Raw genomic sequence first — 22179 nt, forward strand, 5'->3', positions numbered from 1 at the left:
CAACGTATCCCAGGAGTTTGCCAGATGTTACCCCGAATGTGCATTTCTGAGGATTGAGTCTCATGTTGTATTTTCGTAGTCTTGCGAAGAACTTGCGAAGGTTCGCAATATGTCCCTCTCTTTCCTTGGATTTGACAATCATGTCATCTACGTATACCTCAACTTCTTTGTGCATCATGTCATGTAGGAGTGTAGTTGCAGTGCGTTGATATGTAGCTCCGGCGTTGATCAATCCAAACGGCATTACCGTATAGCAATAGGTTCCCCATTGGGTGACGAATGCGGTCTTATGCATATCTTCCATGGCCATCTTGATTTGGTTATAACCCGCATACCCATCCATGAAGGATAGTAACGCGTGGTCTGCAGTATTATCCACCAATATGTCGATGTGAGGTAGAGGGAAGTCATCTTTTGGACTTGCTTTGTTTAAGTCCCTAAAGTCAACACAAACACGGATTCTCCCATCCTTTTTGGGTACGGGTAATATGTTAGCTACCCAGTCAGAATACTCGGAAACTTTGATGAACCCGGCTTTGAATTGTTTGTCAACTTCTTCCTTAATCTTTAGAGCCCATTCTGTTCTCATTCGTCAAGCTTCGCTTTCTGAGTTTGAAACCTGGCTTAATCGGAATCCTATGTTCGGCGATATCCCTGTCGATCCCTGGCATGTCTTTGTAGGACCAAGAGAAAACGTCTTTGAATTCATTTTGGAGGTCTATGAAATCGGCCCTTTCGATAGAGCTCAAGGTAGTCCCTATCCTAAGTTCTTGGGGTTCTAGTTCGTTTCCTACATTGATGGGTTCGATGTCCTCTATTACTGGTTCCCCTTCCCCTTCCTGTAGTATTTCTTTGGCTACGTAGGGAGGTATTTCGATCAAGTCTGCGTCTTGGTCATCCTCAGTATCATCATAAACAGAATTGCTCTCAAGATAACACAAAGAGTAAGCAGAACCTGATTTATTCATATTAAAATTTGAGTAGAGTTGAAACAAAGAAGCCAACTGGTCCATGGTCAGTGGCGGCAAAGGGACAGTGGTTGGGGCATTTCCCGAACTACTGTGACTACTCGAGGCTAAGCTAGGAGAAACAAAGGGAGTGGGGATGACGACAGGAGTAGACTCTCTAATGACTTCTCTAGACTCCGACTCTGACTCCGACTCTGACTCGAACTCATCGTCTTCTGGTTCTCCTTTGAACATCTCTCCTTCTCCAGTGGTGAGCTTGAAGAGTCTTCCTTGATTGTTGGTCCACTTGATTGATTTTCTCCATCCTTTCTGCTGTCTTGCGTTGGTTTCTATGATTAACGCGGTGGGGTTGAAGCGATCGTCTTGAAGTATCATAGTAATGATCTCATCCTGCGCAGCCCTAACGAATCGATCTTCTCCAAACAATAGGTTCATGGTGATGGTTGGAGAAATGGTGGAGTAGAGCCCTTCATTCTCGATTACATGAATTTCACTTTCGATTGGAGAAATGAGGTGTGAGCAATCTAAGGTAGATTCATCACTTGTGATCACTAGAACTCCAAGAGGATTCTGAGTGTTGTTGGGTTTACCTCCCGATGGTATTGGCAATCGGCCATCTTCAATCATGTCTTGAAGCACGTTTTTCAACTTGTAGCATTTTTCCGTGTCGTGCCCCTTGCCCCTATGGTATTCGCAGTACGAATTCTCGTCCCAGAACTTGGACTTCCTTTCGTGTTCGGGAGTAAGTCCAATGGGTTGGAGTTTACCTTGCTTCATTAACCTTTTTAGGGCGTTGGAGTAAGTGTCCCCAAGGTTTGTGAATTTCCTTGGTGGGGTACTTTTCTTGGATGGCTCGAGAAGGTTAACTTCATCGGTCTTGCTAGTAGAGCCGTATGAACGACTTGTGGAACCTTGATATCCTCGACCTACCGTTTTGGACAAGAGTCCTTTACGGATGTCATCTTCAATCCTTGTCCCTAGTACGGTTAAGTCCTTGAAAGTTTTGATGTTTTGGTATCTCAAATGATTGGCATAGATGGGTTTGAGATTATCCACAAACTTCTCCACAAGGGTAGCTTCATCCGGGCGTTCAACTAGTTGAGTGCTAGTCTTCCTCCACCTACTTAGGAAGTCGGTGAATCCTTCTTTGTCATTTTGGGTAAGAACCTCTAGAGTGCGCATGTTGACTTGGATCTCGGTATTATCCGCATATTGTTTAGAGAACTCGATTGCGGCGTCTTCCCAAGTAGCGACCTTCTTGTGGTCTAAGGAGTAGAACCATTGCTTCGGGATGGTGTCAAGAGATGAAGGAAAGATCCTTAAGAACATCTCGGGTTTGATGCCTTTGATAGACATGTAATCCTTGAAGGCACGGATGTGGTTCAAAGGGTTCTCGTGTCCCTTGAACATAGGGATATCCGTCATATTGAAGTTAGTTGGCAATTTGGAATTGACGGCCTCATACTTGTGATTGTTCTCCCTATAAATGTCATCCCCCTTAAGGTACATCAATTGCTCCTCTAAGTATTGGAGTCTTTTCTCAGCTACAGTCATCCCCACGAGAGGATTTTCATCCCTGGATTCATCATCGGAGTTACGTAGTACTTCACTTTCATGAGGGGGCAACCTTCCCTCTACGACGGCATAGATACGGCCTTCGATGAGATCAAGGCGGTCATAGACTTGGTCTTGGGTAACTTGCATTTTGGCTAGCGCGGCTAGGATTCGATCATTACCATCTTGAAGTTGGTGGAGGTTTGTTTCATCACTTGATCCGGGCATCTTGAAAACTGAATAAGAGATCGGCGAAGAATCAAAACACGATCGACCATTCTAACACACTTGCTAAAAGAAGGAATGTTTTGACTCATGAAGTGGGTGTGTGCCACTTGTGTTGAGTGATCTTTGAAGAAAGACAAGGTTTTCGAAAATGTGTGTCCTAGTCAATTATAGTGTAGTTGTAGGAGTGGACTCGAAGTGAGGTTTTGAAATGGGCTTGTGGCCTGAATTTTGACACGACAAACGAACAGAGTTTTGACCGGATTTTGCGCTAATTGAAAGCCTATTTCGAAATTTTTGTTTGAAAATGGGTTTTTATTTTTGAAAAATCGTCATGGTTTTGTTTAGAAGTGGCGATCACGTAAGGTATACACATTTATACAAGCATTATAACGGGATGCTAAGTGCATTTAAAAGGGTTTTGGTTTAAAGGGTGGGTTGCCATACCGAACCATCAAACCCGAAGTCTGTGGAGAGGCTCGTACCAAACAAGAGTAAGGCCGATTCCTAATCCATTTCCTCAAGTAGTGAAGGCCCTTGATACAAACAAGAGTAAGCATCATGGTATGGATGACGTCAATCGCTATCCATCCTCAGGCCCAAATAAGAATTAGGACCGTTTAGACGGGGCGATTGGTCAAATGGGTTGGGTTGGGCCTAGGAAGGCTGAATAAAACGATCTAGGAAGACCGAGTCATGAAAACCGACAATTGTCTTGTACAAACTATTCCCTAACCTTGTTCAAGTTTCACCCTTGCTACACGTAAGTGTATTATCCCCAGCGGAGTCGGAGTCGCCAAACTGTGGACAGCGGGGCCGCCCACGGGGGCGCTTGGGAGGAAAAGAGGAACAAGCGTTTGCATTTTGTATGGAGTCGCCACCAATTTTTATGGAAAATTGAAACCGTTCGAATACCTCGTGTCATGTCAAGACACAAAGTAGAGACATGAACACTAAGCAATCGTTACCCTTAGCATTCTATGTCTAGAATGACTCTCGTGGATGGCAATGAACACGGATGCTCACGGAGATCTGGAGTAAGGGGTGAGGGTACGTATTAGGAAGCTCTTTTGATCGAACACCTAATCCCGCCCGCCTCGATAGCGGCCTCTACTAATGATTAGGGAAGTTATTCGTACTCGATATATCGTCGGTTATATGCATGCAATGCAACATCCAAGTTTTAATCCTAGCATGTGAAAATTAGGCTAAGTCGGTGAACAATTAATTTAACATGCAATTAATGTCGAAGTAGGATTTTAGGCTCATTTACATGTGAAAACATTCAAGCAATAAAAGAAATACAATAATTATAAATTACAATAATGAAAATTACATTAATTACATCGGAATAGGCGATTTATGTCGAAAATACCTTTAAAACGGATAATTTGAGAAAAAGAATAAAAGAAAGAAAAAAAGAATTAAATAAATTAACGAACAGACACTGCGTCTGTTCCTTGGCTCAGTTCTGGCTGTGAAGCCGTAATTGCAAGCCGTTAATGTTAATTGGTGATTTAATTATCAATTGGTATTATTTACTCGGATGGAAGTGATTAGTATGTTTATTTAACATATGAATGGGTCATAAATGCAATAAACATGGATGAGACGGAATTATGATGGATTAATTACAGGAGTGAAAAATATTAACAAGTGAAACAAATTAATTCAATTAATTAGGTTAAATACGGTGGATTAATGATGAATACGCGATAGATGTGACAAATAACAGATGAAAACTATATCAAAGACGAATTCCAGAAACCCAATATTGATGAATTGAATCTCTATAACCCGGAATTGAATTTAATGACGAAAACCCGCAAATATTGGATTACATGGGATTTAAGTCGGATTTGTGATGATTAAAACATGTTAATGATGAATAATAAATATACATGTGAATTATATGCTATCATGATGAAGAATTAACAAACAAACGAAACAAATAAAAGAATTTTGACGAATAACAGAGGACGAACGAAGAAGAAAGGAAGCGAGAATCGCGGCGCCTTTACGACGAAGAGGCGCAGCAGAATCTGCGCTCCTTCGAAGAGGCGCAACAGTTGCTGCGTCCTTTCTCGACGGTTATCTACTGGAAATCCGTAAAAAGAGGTTTTAAAGCATGGTTTTAGAAATCGGTTTTAATGAGGTATTTTCGACATAAACCTTACAATTGACGATACAATAAATAAAAGAGAGTTTTACACCCTCAGACTTACATGTTGACGAAACGAGAAGGACTAAGATATCGATTAGTGATGCTCGACGCGAATGCAAAGAAGGTGCCCTCGTAAGAGGAAAACGATTAAGTTAATTAAGTTGATTGATGTGTAGTTGGTCAAATTGGTCGGTCATGCAAACGGGGAGGCTGGTACTCAGAAGGATCCGAGCTTACCTGGTCGAAAGTTCAAGCACGTAGACGCCAAAAAGTAAGAACAAAGTCTAGAATGCAAAGGGAGAAGAGAAGGGCGGACACTCGCGTGAGAAATATGAGGAGCGAAGGCTCCTATTTATACTAATCACGTGGAGAAATTAGGGTTTCGGAGACTCTTTGGAAGTGAATCTCGGAAAGATATGAAAAAGATACGAGAAATACGCAGAAAGGGCACTGGGAAGAGGCGCAGATCACTGCGTCTCTTGGGAGAGGCGCAGACTGCTGCGTCCTGTTCCCAAGGGGTTTCCTCCTGCGGAAGAAAGATTTCCGTGTTTGAGTTATGGTAGGACGGAAATAATTCGGTTTTCCTTAATATCTTATGTGAATATTACGGGAAATTGTTTACTTAAAGATAAAATTTATGAAATATGGAATAGAAATATCAGGAACATTCTAGAACATTCTGACTCGGGATTTAACGGTTATCAGAAAATGGAGACGGTTTTAGGTCCGGACTCCGAATGTACTCTAATTACTGTCAAAACGACCGTATCGGCACGTAGATGACAACTAAGAGGTGGACATTAATATTTGAGCAATCACTTGACGATAATCTTACGAATTCTCACAAATCGTTCCGCATACCAAACATGCGGCCCAATCATCACCGGATGGTTTGCGGGAGGTGCAGAAATGAGGTATCTACACTATTTGTGAATTTTTACACTCTTAGGGGCCTGCAAAATGAATCAATATAAAAATAACATCCCTGCATCTCATTCCTTCCAACAATTTTAAACACAACTACATATTTATTATACCAAAAAAATATCTTAGCGAATACAAATACGTCCATTCAAAATAATTTAAAATGTACACTACAAGCTTCTACGACGCAAAATGTGTATTTTCAATTACAATTTCTAGAAATCTAAATCATACATACTCTAGACGTTCTTTCCACAATAAAGCGACCAAAGCTCTCGAACCTCGTTCATTTGTTCAATTGTCATTTGCGAACCTGAAACACACTACATAAAAGAACAAGTATTATTAGGCCACACTTAGAAAATACGAACAATATCAACACATAGACATTCTATACGAACAATATCTATACATAAAAATTCAAACAGTTCGAGACAATAGATCAAGCTACCTTTACTATGTCGTCCTCTGATGATGCGTAACGTATAGTAATATCATACATCCACTTCATAACATAATAACCGCACTCATAACTCTGCGGCTGTTGAGGGCACTACATTTATACAAAATCAAGAGTAAGTAGACAGCCAACAAGGACAATCAGGTTGCTTTTGCTCGAGCACTACATTTATACAAAATCAGCAGTAAGTAGACAGCTGACAAGGACATACAAATATATGTCCTTAATATTCACTTGTTAAAACCTTGAACCTTTCCTTATTTTATAAGGAACATACCCCAACATGTCCTTATTTTATAAGGAACATACCCACAAAATAATAACCAAGTCTCACATGTGCCCATAAATTGTTGTTCTTTTTTTATCATTCACTTGTGCACTTTGCATGTGAATTATTTGTCTTCATCTCTCTAAAAATAATATTCATCACTACTAAGATTGTTAGTATACATATTAATATGTACTAAGACTTGTTAGTAATATTACAAATAATATCAAGGGTATAATAATAATAAGTTCTAGTTAAATACTTGTTATTATTTTTGGGTAAGTATACCATCGGTGGGATTTATCATAGTGTATACTGTATACTTAAATTTTGGGAGAAATATCTAAACTGCTATTTTTCCTGGAGTTGTATGTAAGAAGAGTAGAGTTAAATCTCACTTACTATTTCACTTATCAACTCTTGCGTTTGCGACGAAAGGTCCTTGGATGAAGGGGTATGTCCTTTGACCCACAAATAACCCCTATCTTCAAGAAGTTTCGTAACATTTTTCTGAGTAGCTTCGGGTTCAGCATCAAGATCATTAGCCAAGGCATCATTTAATTCTTCTTCATACCAATCCTCCATCTTACCCATATAACCAGCTCTTCCCATATAATGTCGGTGCAAGTTACAGTTTTGGGATTCCTGTGCTTTTCTACTTTTTTCCTGCAATTTATTAATTATAAAACCAATAATTTTTATTAGTAATAAACTTGAAAAAAAAAAACAGAGAGTTGAATATCAATTAACAAACAATAAAGTAATTCACCTTAAATGTCTCATCCATTCGTTGTTTCACAAACTCATTCCAATCATCTGGTGTTATCCCTTTATAAAGGGACAAAGGATCATCTAAAGGCTCTGCTCTCCTTTGTTATCTTGTTTTAGTGATAAAAAACAAGTCAAGTTTGTCCTAAACAACCTAAAACTCTTGCCCACGTTACATAGTACCTTCTTACGCATTGCATCATCAGTGAAGTTCCATTCGATCTATCAAAAGAATTCATAAACATGGCACAGAAATCCCATTAACAACCTAAGGGAGAAGAGTTACTATTGAAGAGTACAAATGAATGGAAAATAATGTCAATTGTTTGCCAAAAATACAAGTGTAAATAACCTAATGAAACTACCCATTGAAGAAACTATAAACAACCTAAGGGAGAAGAGTTACTATTGAAGATCAGTGGTCCATTGCTGGCTATTTGTTCATGTTTGCTGCATAAAACCCTGTAACAGCTGCTAGTTTAGCTTTTAATTTGACATGCTTTCTGTCGTTCTGAAGGTGGTCTCATTGATAATTGAGAGTCTGGCCTGGCTCTCCGTGTTGATCATGATTGGAGTAGAAAACAAAGTGTATATTTGTGAATTCAGATGGTTTGTCAGATTTATGCGCTCTTTTATGCTCTGGTTGGAGATGTTGTCATGCTTAATCTTGTGATCTCCGTCAAAGAATATTATGAGAGGTTGGTTCTTCTTGTTAGTTTTAATTTGGTTCCTAGGTTACTAATTTCAATTCCTCATTGATTATATTTATGATGGTTGATGCTCTATTTTTGTTTTCTTGTTTTCTTTTTTCCCAAGTGTTTTTTCAACTATTTTTTGTGTAACATTCTAACACCCGTTTTAATTATCTCTTTGTCTCGTTACATTGATCACCCCAATAACAAGTGAAAGTAGGTTTAGAGAAAGGCTTGAAACAATGACAACATATGCATATGATGCCTTGAAATCTGTCATTCTCATAAAATATTATACAAAAGGAATGACAAGACTTGGTTAAAACTATCTTACCACTAACTATGGGTAGACTGTGTTTATTTTGAGGTTCTAGTGTGGGTCTGTACTCACTAACAAAATAAGTTTTAGTGATGGAATATCTACCATTACCATGCATTTTTTGAGCTTATTAGGACCATATGACGATTATTTGTGGCTTTTAAAATCCTCAGAGTCTACACTTTTAATACAGCATTATGTTTAAAGAGAGAATGCAATGTTTCTTGGAGAAAGGCGTTACATGAGAAAAAAAGCTGTCTACTTGGCCCTTTTTCTTATTCATGTATATTTCTCCTTTCTCTATTTTGGAATATTACTCTGTACCTTAACATAATTGGGAGTTGCTTTTTGCACTGCAGTCTGTCTTTGTACTTGTACCTCGAGAGGTAGTTATCCAGGTTAGTGTACTTCAGCCTTTTCCCATAATGCATTAATTTTCATATTTAGTGTTCTATGAATTTGCAAAGAGATTAGAGCTAGCATATATATCGCACAGTCTTTAAACATTGTGATAATTTCTGCGCTTCAACCATAACTTCGTAGTTGCTCTGTCCTGGACAGGTTTTTACTGTTGTGAAAAGCACATTGAACTGGCTTATGTTAGATGGAAAGAGAGAGTCGTCAAACATGTTAGGAATTTGGCTTCGTACAACTTTTCTCTGGCAGGAGCAAAATAGGTGCAGATTGGAATTGAATCTGCAAAAACCAGACTACATTGGGAAAGTTGTTATGCAGCTGGCGATTATTCGGTTAAGAGGTTCCATCTCAGCCCCAGCTCGTATTTCAGATAAGGAATGGTTACAAAGGATAGGGATAATTGCTTCTTAGTTTTGTCTTTGTAATTGAAAGTAGTGATAGAAGTTGCTAAAATGTATGCTGAACTGATGTATGCTTTTGATTTTTGAAATATAAAAATGCTCACATTACACCAAAAACAATAGCATTTCCATAACATTCTGGCAGAATTGAGCTGAGGAATGACTTTGTTCAAATGCTCATATCTTGAGTTTTACTTAGCCAAAAATTATGTTCTTTATATGTATAAAATGTTGAGAATGTCATCTTTCTCATGGACTTGGAATGGTCAAGTTTAACCGTATGGATATTTCTCAGTAATCCCTCAAAGACTGGCATGATTTAATGTTCCAGTTTGCAGCGATTCTGACCTGTCAGTACTAAAGGGCTCATATCTCCCAAACCAGGAAAGATATTGGGCAAATTCTTATTGGAGTGTGTAGATAACTCATCTAGCTTCGATTTGGTATATGGGAAACCTCATGGTTCATCTATAGGCAATATTTATAAGGTCTGCAAAACGGGTCTGAATGCTAAACTGTACAGCAGAGGTTCAGCCTGACTTGTCGATACTAAAACAATCATACCTCTCAAACCATACAACATATAGGGGTAATTATTTTTGGAGGTGATATCTAACTCAAGTACCTTTCATTTGGTACCTACGGGACATTCTAATTCAACTTGAGGAGCAAGATATGGGGTCTGCAAATCGACACAGAAACTGGAAGTGCTGCTGAGTAAAATGCATCAGTTCTGTTTCGAACCAGGAACGTTCAAGGGTTTTTGGCCATTCATATGCTATGTAAAACTAGTCCAAAAAATGTACCTTAGTCCTATGATGATGCTTGTATGAGGAAATAATATTGGCATCAAGAATGAAGCATGTGGGAGCAGAAAAACCAAGCCAAATGCAAGGACAAACTGTCATTGTCACTTGTGGTCATACCATTTTGGGTGAGTTGCTATGTGAGTCTTAATGAGCTATGTTGGGACTAATTGGGCACGACTTGGAGCTGTTACAAGCTGTCACAAGACTCACCTACTTCCTAAGCATAATGCCAAAAGAGGAGCCTCCAACATCTAATGACAACTCACCTTCAGTTTATTTGTTCATATTTGTCTTGTTTACAAACTACACAAATTATTCATATGTTGCAAAATATATGCTCCAATTGCATCCTTTCTTACCAATGCTAAAACCTCTAATGAAGCTTGGACTATCCTTTCAAGCACATATGCGAATCTGTCTCGGGGCCATATTCTCCAGGTAAAAGACTCCCTTGACTCCTTCTCTAAAGGTAACCTTCCAATTTCCGACTACATGACTCAACTCAAAACCTTTACTGATAAAGTCGCTGCCTTAGGCAAACCAATGGATTCGGAGGATTTGCATATCTTATTGTTTCATATTGTATTATATCTTTCCAATTCTCATATCTAGTTTTAGGATAATTTACCTTATTATTGTCAATATGTAAACTATATATACCTTGTATCATATCCTTATTGCAATACATATATAAAATTCAATCAATTCTCTTCTCAACTCTAACAACTAGTTCACATGGCAACAACAACAACAACAACTAGTCAGCAACAACAATCGAATGAATTCTAACAAACGCAAATTATTGTTTTCATCAGCAGTAGCATAAGACCGTGTTAATTGTAGCATAAGACGGTACTACTCTGTAACAATTAACAGGAGTACCAGAGTCCTAAATCGCTATATTGAATTCTAACAATCGCAAATAACTTCAGATTGCTTTCACATATCACACAAGTAACCAAATAATTGTAACATATTATTGACTACAGCATATGTAATTGCAAAATAATTGGAGAAACAATAAGAGAAATTTGGATGCAGGCATACCTGATTAATAAATCATACGGGGTCAAAGCAGGATATAGGTTGAGGCCGGGTTCACAGGTGCGTGTGACGACAGGTAAATAAGGATTGTGGTGGCCGGAAAAAGAGGAGGCGATGATGGCGTCTGCGTGGGTTTGTGTGGTAAGCAAAGAGGAAAGGGTTTTGCGTAGGGGAAGGGTTTAGTGTGGGAATTATGGGATAACTGCTGATGAAAGCGGTATACTATTACGTGTTTGTTGCATGAAGGACATGTTTTAGTGACATCGGTTGTCTAACCGATGTATTTGAAAGACCTTTAAAATAATTGTGAACGGTTATAACCTCGGTTTTTAGAAAACTGATGTAATGACAATATATTAACATCGGTTTTCATATAAACCGATGTTAATATAATATAAATAACATCGTTTTGGTTTTTAAACCGATGTTAATAACTCCATTATTAAAGATTACATCGTTTTTATTAAAAAATGATGTAACTAAGGCGATGTCAATAGGACTTTTTGTACTAGTGTATGATTGTCGGGATTGATGCTCCCATCCGTTCTTATGTTGAGATGCAAGCCATAAGTACGCATGTGACGTTAATAGCCACGTCCCGTGCAATGTTTGTTATAAGATTTCTAAAGTAAGGGCTAAGGTTTTCAACTATATGTATTGTGATGATTGACCACTCGTTTATCTATCTCACATGACTTAAGTATTAGTCTAGTATAATTTGGATAGCTGCATATGTCACATTTCATTGGAATTCGTGCTGGTGATTAATTAACCGTATCTACGTTCTTTCCTTTACTTTACTTATTTAAATATGCCTATGGCATGTTCATTTTCTATTCTATCTTGCTTTCTCTTATTATTCTAAAATGAATGATTCCATGCTTATTCGTTCAAGGGAATTATATCCCGTATTCATCATGCCATGCCTTATTTGAGTTCTTTGTTATGTTCATTTTGACATATTGTGGCTGAGAGAACCCTGAGTTGCTCCCCACTGACTGTGGCGTTCATGTTTACATGAATGACAGGTATTAGTTGGTGCATTTATGGGGTGAAGACATGTGTGAGCTAGCGAGCACCTTGACCGTTGGATCTTTGTCTATCGTTATGCTTAGACTCACCTTTTAGACTTGTTATTCGTGGGATATGTTTTCCCCATATGACTATTATGTTTGTATAAAATTAACTTTATTTCCGCATTATTTATTTATGTTTTAGGTTTTAATGAACCCGCGCTTTAAACTTTAAAATATTCAAAAATTTCCTAAAATTCCGCATTTTCTTAGCTTTATCGCGGGGTGTCACAATTGGTATCAGAGCCTATGTTGCTCCCGACGCACACACGTGTACCCCAAATTTAAACTTGAACTTGTCCTTGAATAATGAATGAGAGATGGGTAAAACTAAGGACCTAAGTTGGTAGTCTCTTTGTACATGCTATTTGCTAAGTCCTAACTTTTTTGATTCTTGTGCCTTGAGAAGATGGTGCGACCGTACCATGGTAAGAAACCCTTTGTGCCCTCATCTTCATCATCCGCTAACAAGAAGAGGTTCAAACCTAGAGGCCAAAAGCCAAGTGGAGAAGTGCAAGGTGAACAAATTCCCCCATCGGACGACAACCTTGAGGAATCTCGCAAGTGCTTCAAGTGTAGGAAAACCTTCCACCCGGGAATTGGATGCTATAATAAACCCTTGACATGCTACTCTTGCAAGAAGCCCGGTCATCTCAGCAATGTTTGCCCCGAGAAGAAGAATACTCGTACTTCCGATGTTGAGCCAAGAGGAGCTATCCATGTTGCTAGTCGACCCGAAGCCGCCGCTCTTTCCGACATCGTTTCGGGTGTGTCTTCCATCTGTGACCAACCTCGCCATATTCCTAATTCTTGATGCTACTTCCTTTCTAAACTCTCTTTTACTTTACCTTGGAAACTAGTTGGGTACCCACCCGACCTATCCTTCGTTTCTTGTTTCTCCTCCCATAACACCTTGTGTATCGATCTTTTTCGCGTGAAGAATATTTCTTCTATCCCGAAGAATCCTTCCTCTCTTAGAGTGCCTTGTCATATCCCTTTGTCTTTGTGCTTCTATACCTTTCGCAACTCTTCTCTCATATCTTGGAAGTTGCCTTTGTACCTTTTGTTCTTATAAGTAAGACCCCTCATGGACACCTTCATCTTTGCCTTATTGAATGTTAACTTTGGTCGGATAAGTTGGCTTTCGAGGAGATTGTTTGTGGTTGACCCATGACCCTTGTTTTGAGAGGGTGTGTTGTTGAAGAGGCTTAGGTAGTGTGTTGAGACATACCTTGATGTTCCTTATGCGTAGTTACTTGACTTGAAGTGAGTGTGGATGATTAGTGGAATTCTTTGTGTAAAGTGTAAGTTGCATATGTTACTGAGGTTATGGAACTTGACTTTTTTAATCATATTTGGGATTTGAAAGATTTGGTAGGTTGAGCTTTGTTACCTTAGAAGTGAAAATGGAGTAAAGTTCATGATGTGGGTTTGGAAGAAAATACCTTTAGGATGTTGATAACCTTACATATATTGATGTTATCTTTTGACGTTTGTTGGAGATGAGTATAGCTTTGTTAGTAGTTTGATCTTGTTTTGTAGAAGTCGTTTTGGATGTTTAATGATTGGGAGTTGTTGAATCACAAGTGTGGTGAAGTACTTTGTTTCGTGGAATAGCTTAGGAGTAAAGTGACGTAAGTTGATTTAAGAAATCTTTGGAAGTAATGTGGTTATAAGACTAATTTTATTAGGAAGTTTTCGGAACCGTTTAGGAAGATGTTGTTATTTGAGATTGGAGTATCTAGCGTTTCCTTGTTTTCTAATTTCCCTTTTTCTTTGACCATAAACGTTACCATTCATACCTCTCTTCCTCGCTTCGTCGTGCTCCTGCTTTAAGTTTGATGCTGGCAACCTATCAAACTCTATTATTGACATCCTTGTTGACCTTACTTCGACCTATTACCCCTAAAAGTCGCCCTAGCTCTTTTGTTGGTTAAGTTTGGATCATCTTAACGTACTTTGTATTTACGATGTCTAAATTACTTTTCATTTCGTATAATTTCTAAACATTTTAAGCTACCATTTTTGGTTCGTTGTTAAAACTTTATGTTACTTTTACAAAACCTTACCTATTCTAAAGCTTTGCAAATGAAAAATTTGATTTATTTCCCTTTTTGTTCTTTGAGTATAGACTTCTTTATGATGTTCTTTGGTTGCTAAACCCCAGTTGCTTTTAACTTTGCTCGATTTCTAACTAACTTTGATTTATTGATGAATCTTTGTCAAAGTTTAATGTTATATTTTCAAGAACTTGACTCCTTTTTGAAGTTTTTATTTTTATTTTGGCTTTTGTAAAGAAAAATTGAGTGGATTATTATTTTCATTTGGTTTTAACGTTAATCGGATGTTAGGACACGTTATTAAAGGCGTCTAATAACTTGTTCTATGCTTATCGGCGAATGATTTTGTTTTGAACTTGTCTTTGAATTGGAAAGTCGGCGCTCTTGTGTGCACGACAAGAGCAATTTCGTTCCACGAAGGAGAATTTTACTTTTGAAAACTCTCCATAAGTATTTTTGGAAGTATTTTGATGTTGGATTTCTGCAAATGATTTGGTATTTGACCTTGTCTTTGATTTGGAATGTTGATGTTCTTGAATGCGCAACGAGAACACTTCCGTTCCTTTGACGAGAATCTGATGCTGTTGGAAAATTCTACTTGAAACTTTTGAAGGAATATTAATTCTCACAATGACAAACCTTTTAATGTTTTAGTTACCGATTTTAAAAAGTCGAGCTTTATCTTTATAACTTTCCGTTTTCTACTTTCAAGCTTTGAGGACGAAACCTTTTAAAAGGTGGGATGATTGTAACACCCGTAATTTTTATAAAATCTATTTTTGGCTTTTAGTCACAAACTTATATTTTTAAATTAGTTTTATAAAATATAGGTTGATATATATATATATATATATATATATATATATATATATATATATATATATATATATATATATATATATATATATATATATATATATATATATATATATATATATATAACACTCAATATCATATTTATAGAGTAGTCGGAATTTCTAGACGGTTTCGGTAGTAATAACCATGTAGTATTTCGTTTGGGCTTAAGTTTCACTTGGGCCTTTCTTTATCTCTACAACACCCCTTTTTCCACCCACCCTTCTCATAACACTCCATCTTCTTCCTTTGTTTTTCTGAAAAATAAACCCTTAAACCTCTAACACCATTATCAAACCTTCTTAACATTCTTAGTTTCACCATAACTCATTCATTTCTTGACCAAATCCAACCATTTTTGCGCCATTCTCATCCTCTTTTCATTCTTCATCTTTCTAAGTAAGAAAGATCCTATCTTTCCTCTATTTCAAAAATTCTATCTTTCTAAGATGAGAGTTTTGTGCTAAATTTCACTCTTTTTGTGTCTTAGGTGAAGGACTCGAGGACCCGAAAGAAGACTCTTACATGGTTGATGAGGAATTGGACGAGTGAAGACGCTTTTAAGGTAACGGTGATGGGTTGCTCGACAAAGTGTCAAATTTGCATGCTTTGGTTGTTAATTTAGCTTTTCAAATGCTAAAATTTGAATTTTGGTTGAATTCTGTTCTCACATTAATTTTCTCACATGTTTGGATGAAAGTTCTATGCTTTATTATCTCAAATCCTTAATTGTTGAATTTCTGTGTCAAATACGATGTTTTTCTGAGTTACAATCATGCTAGGACATGTAAACAATTGTTGTGGAATGATTTTGGTTTGTTTCAAAATGTTTGGGAGTCGATTTTGGACTATTGCGCGTACTGTGTACTCCCAGCCGGGGGGGCGGCATCCGGTACCCCCACAAGCTGGGAGTTCACTGTATGTTTGTGAAGAATTTCAAGTATTTGTACTCCCAGCCGGTGGGCAGGCGGCCGGTACCCCCCGTAGACTGGGAGTGCACAGTAAGTTTTTGAGTTTTGAAGGAGTTTGTACTCCCAGCCTGTGGGCAGGCGGTCGGTACCCCCTACCCACCCACCCCCCACCCAGGCTGGGAGTGCACTGTAAGTTTTTATAAATTTGAAGTGTTTATACTCCCACCAGGTGGGAAGGCGGCCGGTACCCCCACAGGCTCGGAGATCACTGTAACTTTTGAAGGATTTTCAAGGAGTTTGTACTCCCAGCCGGTGGGCCGGCGGCCGGTACCCCTACAGGCTGGGAGTACATTGTAAGTTTTTGAGATCTTTCTTAATATTGAGGTACTCCCAGCCGGTGGGCTGGCGGCCGGTACCCCCACGGGCTGGGAGTTCTTTGAAGGTTTATCTTCAGTGGTCACTACTAGGCACTAGGGTGTCACAATTTAGTTTGGATTAAGATTGTTATCTAAACTACTAGGCAAGTAAAAGAAAATGAATGGAAAAACAAAGCAGGTAAAGTAAATGGGAATGTAAACAATTGATAAAAGGCACTAGGGTGTCATAGGGTTTATAAGGGAATCATGGTGAAGATCATACAAACAAGTTCACATAGATGCAAGCAAATTATTGTTGTAGTGGAATCGAGTTAGTTTATGTCTTACAATTCCTAGGAAGATTTGGGTCTCCGAGCCGAGTCGGTCAAGACTGTACATTACCTACAAGTCAACTTAGTTTCTTCCTATTCAACTATATGCATGGTCTAACAAGCCTTGAGTTAGTTTATATCTTACAAGTCTTGTTGAAGGGATAAGAGATTCATGCTAGGTTGTCAATCAAGCATTTCATCAAGCATAACATGGGCATAAGTTGAAACTACAACAACCAAGCAATCCTATGAAAACATATTAAATTAAGTATGGTCTACCCCATGATTAATTTCCCTAATCCCCCATTAACCCTAGCTAAGGGACTACTCACTCATGATCATGGGGAACATGCTAACACAGGTGTCAATCACATTAACAAGTCTAAACATGATGGATGTGTAAAGCAATGAACAATAATTAAGGAAGGAGTAAAGGAATTGTACCAAACTTATGATGAACAAATGGAAGGAAAAAATAATAGAAGAAAACTTGATTGATGAATGAAGAGTTGTCAATTCTTGAATAAATCCCAAATAATCTTCCAATTACCCAACTAGATCTAAGAATTCTTCAACAATAATTAAGGAAGGATTAATATATAATTAAGCTAATTGATTTCTAATATACTCTAATGACTTGATGATAATCTCCTAATATAATGGAGTATGTATACTAAGTACAAGTATTAGAGTAACTAAGGGCTTAAATGACGATTAAGTCCCTAAGATGAAGATTAATGCCTTGCAAGTCCCAAAGGAGCCCCACGACTTATCCGTGTTGCACGCTCAAAATGCATAGGGAACCACCCGACCTACTTGAGGGACACTCGGTCTGAGCTTCGGGACGCCCGGGTTGTTTTTAGGACGCTCGGGCTGCTCTTCAGGACGCTCGGGCTGCTCTCGGGATGCCCGGATCGTGGGTCAGCTTGGCTTCCTCTTCTCTGACTGCATCAAGATCCGTGGGGATCATTGAGGGGTCGTGGGGGTCATCATCATTGCCCATTCTACTTGATTTATTGACTTAGGCCTTTAGTATTGGTCTCCTCTTTAATGCTTGGTCGTTAAATGCGATCAATTTAGCTCCGTTTTCGCTCCATACACGCAAGGCTAGCGCTCCTTCCCTACCAAAGGCACAAAATGTCAAAGAATATGCAAAAGAGAAAGCTAAAGATAAGAAACGACCCTATACATGCAGGAAAGCATAGGAACGAGGCAAGTTCGGGGATTAAAAGTGTGCAAATATGAGTCACAGCAGCGTCAATGGTGGTTTAGGTCATCGAAGGTGATGTCGGATTTGGAGGAAAAGACCAGAGTTGAAATGGACTCCTACACCATCATTAATGGGAAGAGATCTTATCCATGACGTAATGTATTTTGGGTCATTTGATTAATGTATGTTTATTAATTACCCATTGGGTTGTATTTAGGAAACTAAATAACGAAAGAAGTTTTTAATATATGCATTAATTACATTGGTTTGTGTATAATTTAGTCTTGAATTCCTAACTGAATACCAAATATGAAAGTTATTTAATGTTTAAATACAACCCAATGGGTTGTACACCATCAAATTCTGTTTAATTAAAAAACAACGGTTCCACATAAACCGCTGTATAAGAATTAAGAAGATGCTTGTATTTTTTGGCGGGAAAAACTGGACACAATGAAAGATAAAAGACGATGGTTAAACACCAACCGTTGTATTATAATGAAAACAATTACGGGTTTTTATTCAACCGTTGTCATATGGTAATATAAAGAAGGCGGTTTGGCTTCACCGGTATTTATTAGTTTCAATTAAATCAGTCCTCAACCAACAACACATGCAAACCTTCTCCTCGCTCACTTAAAACCCTCGAACACTTAGTGTGCCTAGAACCACTACTCTTCTCCGTCGCCGTCGCCGTCGTTATCCTCAGTGCCTCCGTCGTCCCCTCCGTCATCGCCAGATAAACCCGGCTTCTCCTCTTTGAAGAAGTAATAAACCCTACTCCTTCGTCTCATTAACTTAATGTCTTTATTTTCTTTTTTAGTTGTGATATTATCCCCTAATTATCTTAGGTTTATTGTGTGTTAAACAACACCTATTATTTTAAGTATATTGTGTGTTAAACAACACCTATATTTTTATGTATACTGTGTGATCATTTATTTGAAACGGCGCTCCTGCTATGTCGACTTAATGCTTAAAGTTAGTAGTTTATTAATTTCTGGTTTAGATATGGGTGCAAAGTGGAAAAGAAAATATGGAAAAAAGTCAGGCGAAGAAGATTCAAGTAATAAGAATAATTTGCAGCGCCTTAGGGTTTTTCTAGAAGCAATAGAGAGAGGGATACCTAATAAACTTCAATGGGATCCATCAACGGGGCTGCCAGATGGTACCTATTCTGCAAATTTTGCGAGTTGGATTGGTTATTGTGTAAGAGAGTATGTGCCTCTCGGTTTGCCGCGTATCATTCAGTTGAGTGAAGACCCGAAGGAAAATCTAAGGGAGAAAATAAAGGTATGTATATACAATAATAAATGCTTTAGATGAAATTATCTTAGTATTCGATATATGCTATTAGCCGTAACTAACCAAATATGCTCACCATATATGCAGTTAGCTTACACAGTCCCCAAACACAATGATGGTTACCTACAAAAAAAGATAGGGGAATCCTTCAGAGCATGGAAGTTAAAGGTTTCTCGGAACCACTTGTTCAACAAGAAGATCGGGGAGATGAACAAGAAACCATCAACGAAGAAGTATCGGCATGTCAGCCAGGAAGATTGGGATAACTATATCGCTTATAGGTAGTCTGACAAGTTTAAGGTAATTTATCTGCAACTCATTGGGATCACTTTATTAGTAATCACTTAATAAGTAAAGAAATATGCTTACGTTACTCGATACAATTCATTTTAGGAAGACTATGAGTAAGCAGAACATAGAGAACATTTCAAAGAAAGAGAGCATCTTTCGTGGCTCCAGTTGTGGTTATAGATTGATTAAGAAGAAGCTTGTAAGCTTTTATTATTATACTTAATCAGGATCCCGTACGAACTATCTTATAATACGAACTGTATGAACTCTCTCCCAGCCACTAGATCAAACAATTCAAAGGACAAGATTAAATCTCTACCACTTACCAACCCAGACCCTTTTCCCAATATATTCAATACTCTCTTATATTTTTCTTCTCACCCCTACGTACAAGCCACTAACCCACAAAAGTACAGGTTACTAGCCCTCGCCAGAAAGTCACGCCGTCGACACTGATGACGCTGCTGCCGTCATTTCTTACCACACCCAGACCTTAATTTTATCTTCCATTTTCGAGTTCCAAGTGGGGTAGATCGTGGAGAGAGAGGCATGGATCTTGTTGAGTCATCGAGGACGCCAAACCCAGATCCGTCGTCGTCACAAAAACTATATTCAAACCACCCAAAATCTAAGGAACGACGTGGCCTTTCACATGATCCGTACCTGACCTGTACATTTCCATGGTCAAGTTGCTCTGGATTCAATCTGTCGATATTGTGAACATTGGTGCAAAAATGCATATAGAGTTCACATTGGTGCAAGAATGCATATATAATTCATATGGCTTGAAACACCAGTGGATCCACAGGTTCATCAGAAATCGGAATCAGAATATAATATTTTGAAGTTCATCTAACGACAGGCCGGTATGGTGTCATTCCCACTCGTGCATTCATATGACACCAACGTTCCATCCACCTCTTCTCTTCTCCGGCGAGTTACTCCGGCCACGAACCTCGTCGTCATCCGCTTTCTCACTATTCAAGTCAACTAAAAACCACCCTATTAGATTCTAAATCCTCCAAAAATTTCACTAATGCGATATATTTTCTGAAATTAATCTTCATTTTTCGTAGATCTATGGTTTGAATCACTTAGTTTTTGAAGAAAACGAGATTTAAAATGAGATTTTAAGGTGGTCGTGGAGGTGCTTGACTGAGCCATGGTTGCTTGGTGGTCCTATTTGATGTTTGCTGAAGTTTTGGGTTGTGGTGGAGATTTAATAACATTAGAGCGGGTATGTGTGGCGCTAGTATGCTGCGTCGCCGAAAATTTGTGTATATGAGTAGTTGGTGCGACGATTTGGAGGCAGTGGATTCGTGGTGGTCTAGGTCAGTGGTGGTGGTTGTGGCAGCGGTGGGGGTAGCAGTAGTTAGGGTTAGGGGTGGATACACAAATAATGACCCTAAATACACTTCATTAACCTACTAGATACATGTGTATCCGGTAGTGATACCATGTGTATCCGGTAGTGTCGGATACATGTGTATCTGGGTTTGATAAGATGTGTATCTGGCTTTAACGACTTGTATATGTGGGTTTGATAAGATATGTATCTGGCTTTAATGACATGTGTATCCGCAAACAAATATAAAATGTATCCACAAACAGCATAAAACGTATCCGAGAGTTAGTGTTAAAACTTGTAACCATTTACACAAAGTGTATCCTCAAATAATATAAAATATATCCGGAAATAGTATAAAATGTATCTTGGAGTTAGTCTTAAAACTCCCAAAAAAATTAGTGTTAAAAAGGTGTAAAAGTGCATCTAGAATTTTAGTGTGGAGAAAGTGTATCTACTTATGTTATAAAATGTATCTGAATAAGGAGTGTATCTGGTAAGGTAATAAAATGTATCTGGAAAAAAAAAAGTATAACTAAGCTCGTTAAATGCACGTTCGCACCATAACTCGCCGAACTCAACCCGCCCATATATATATATATATATATATATATATATATATATATATATATATATATATATATATATATATATATATATATAGATTCATCGTAACCACTATGCCAAATAAGACCTTCAATAACGGTCAGATAATGTAATTACAGTTTTTAAATAGAAACACGGGACCGTTATTGCAACGACGGATGTTAAATATATACCACAGCTGTACAATTAACACGCGATCGTTATATAACATCAATAACGGATCTATAATACCATTACCACAACTCAAGAACCGTTATAAAATCTTTTAAGAAACCGTTATTAAATCTTAATAACGGTTTCAAATCCGCTGTCGTAGTTTACTATTGACAACGTTTTATCGTTCCAAAACCGTTGTTAAATATTATATATGATAACGGTTCATTTCGTTATCTTATTTAATTGAATGTCAAAATTTAACAACGGCTTTATTGCATGCAAAACTGTTGTTATATTTATTTGTTGACAACGATATGTATCCGTTATCTATTTTTATTGATCAAACTTTGACAACGGTTCTGTTTAAATAAACCGTTGTACAAGTTTTGAACTCGACAACGGTTATCATTCGTTATCTTATAGTTTTGGCGGTTTGAATGGGAGGGAAATTATGTCAACGGTTATTTATCTAAATAAAACCATTGTCAAATAATTGTTTGCAACGGGTCGTTTTTAACCGTTATCGTATTTAATTTTTTTTTTTAAAAAAAAAAATGAGTTTAGCTTATTCTTTGCAAATTTCTTTGAAATGCTATTTTTTCAAAGAAATATTTTCTAGCAGCCTACGAAATGCTATTTTTTCACCGTTGAAAAATAGCATTCCAA

Source organism: Silene latifolia, chromosome 6 (assembly GCF_048544455.1).
Source record: "Silene latifolia isolate original U9 population chromosome 6, ASM4854445v1, whole genome shotgun sequence".
NCBI classification, from domain to species: Eukaryota; Viridiplantae; Streptophyta; class Magnoliopsida; order Caryophyllales; family Caryophyllaceae; genus Silene; species Silene latifolia.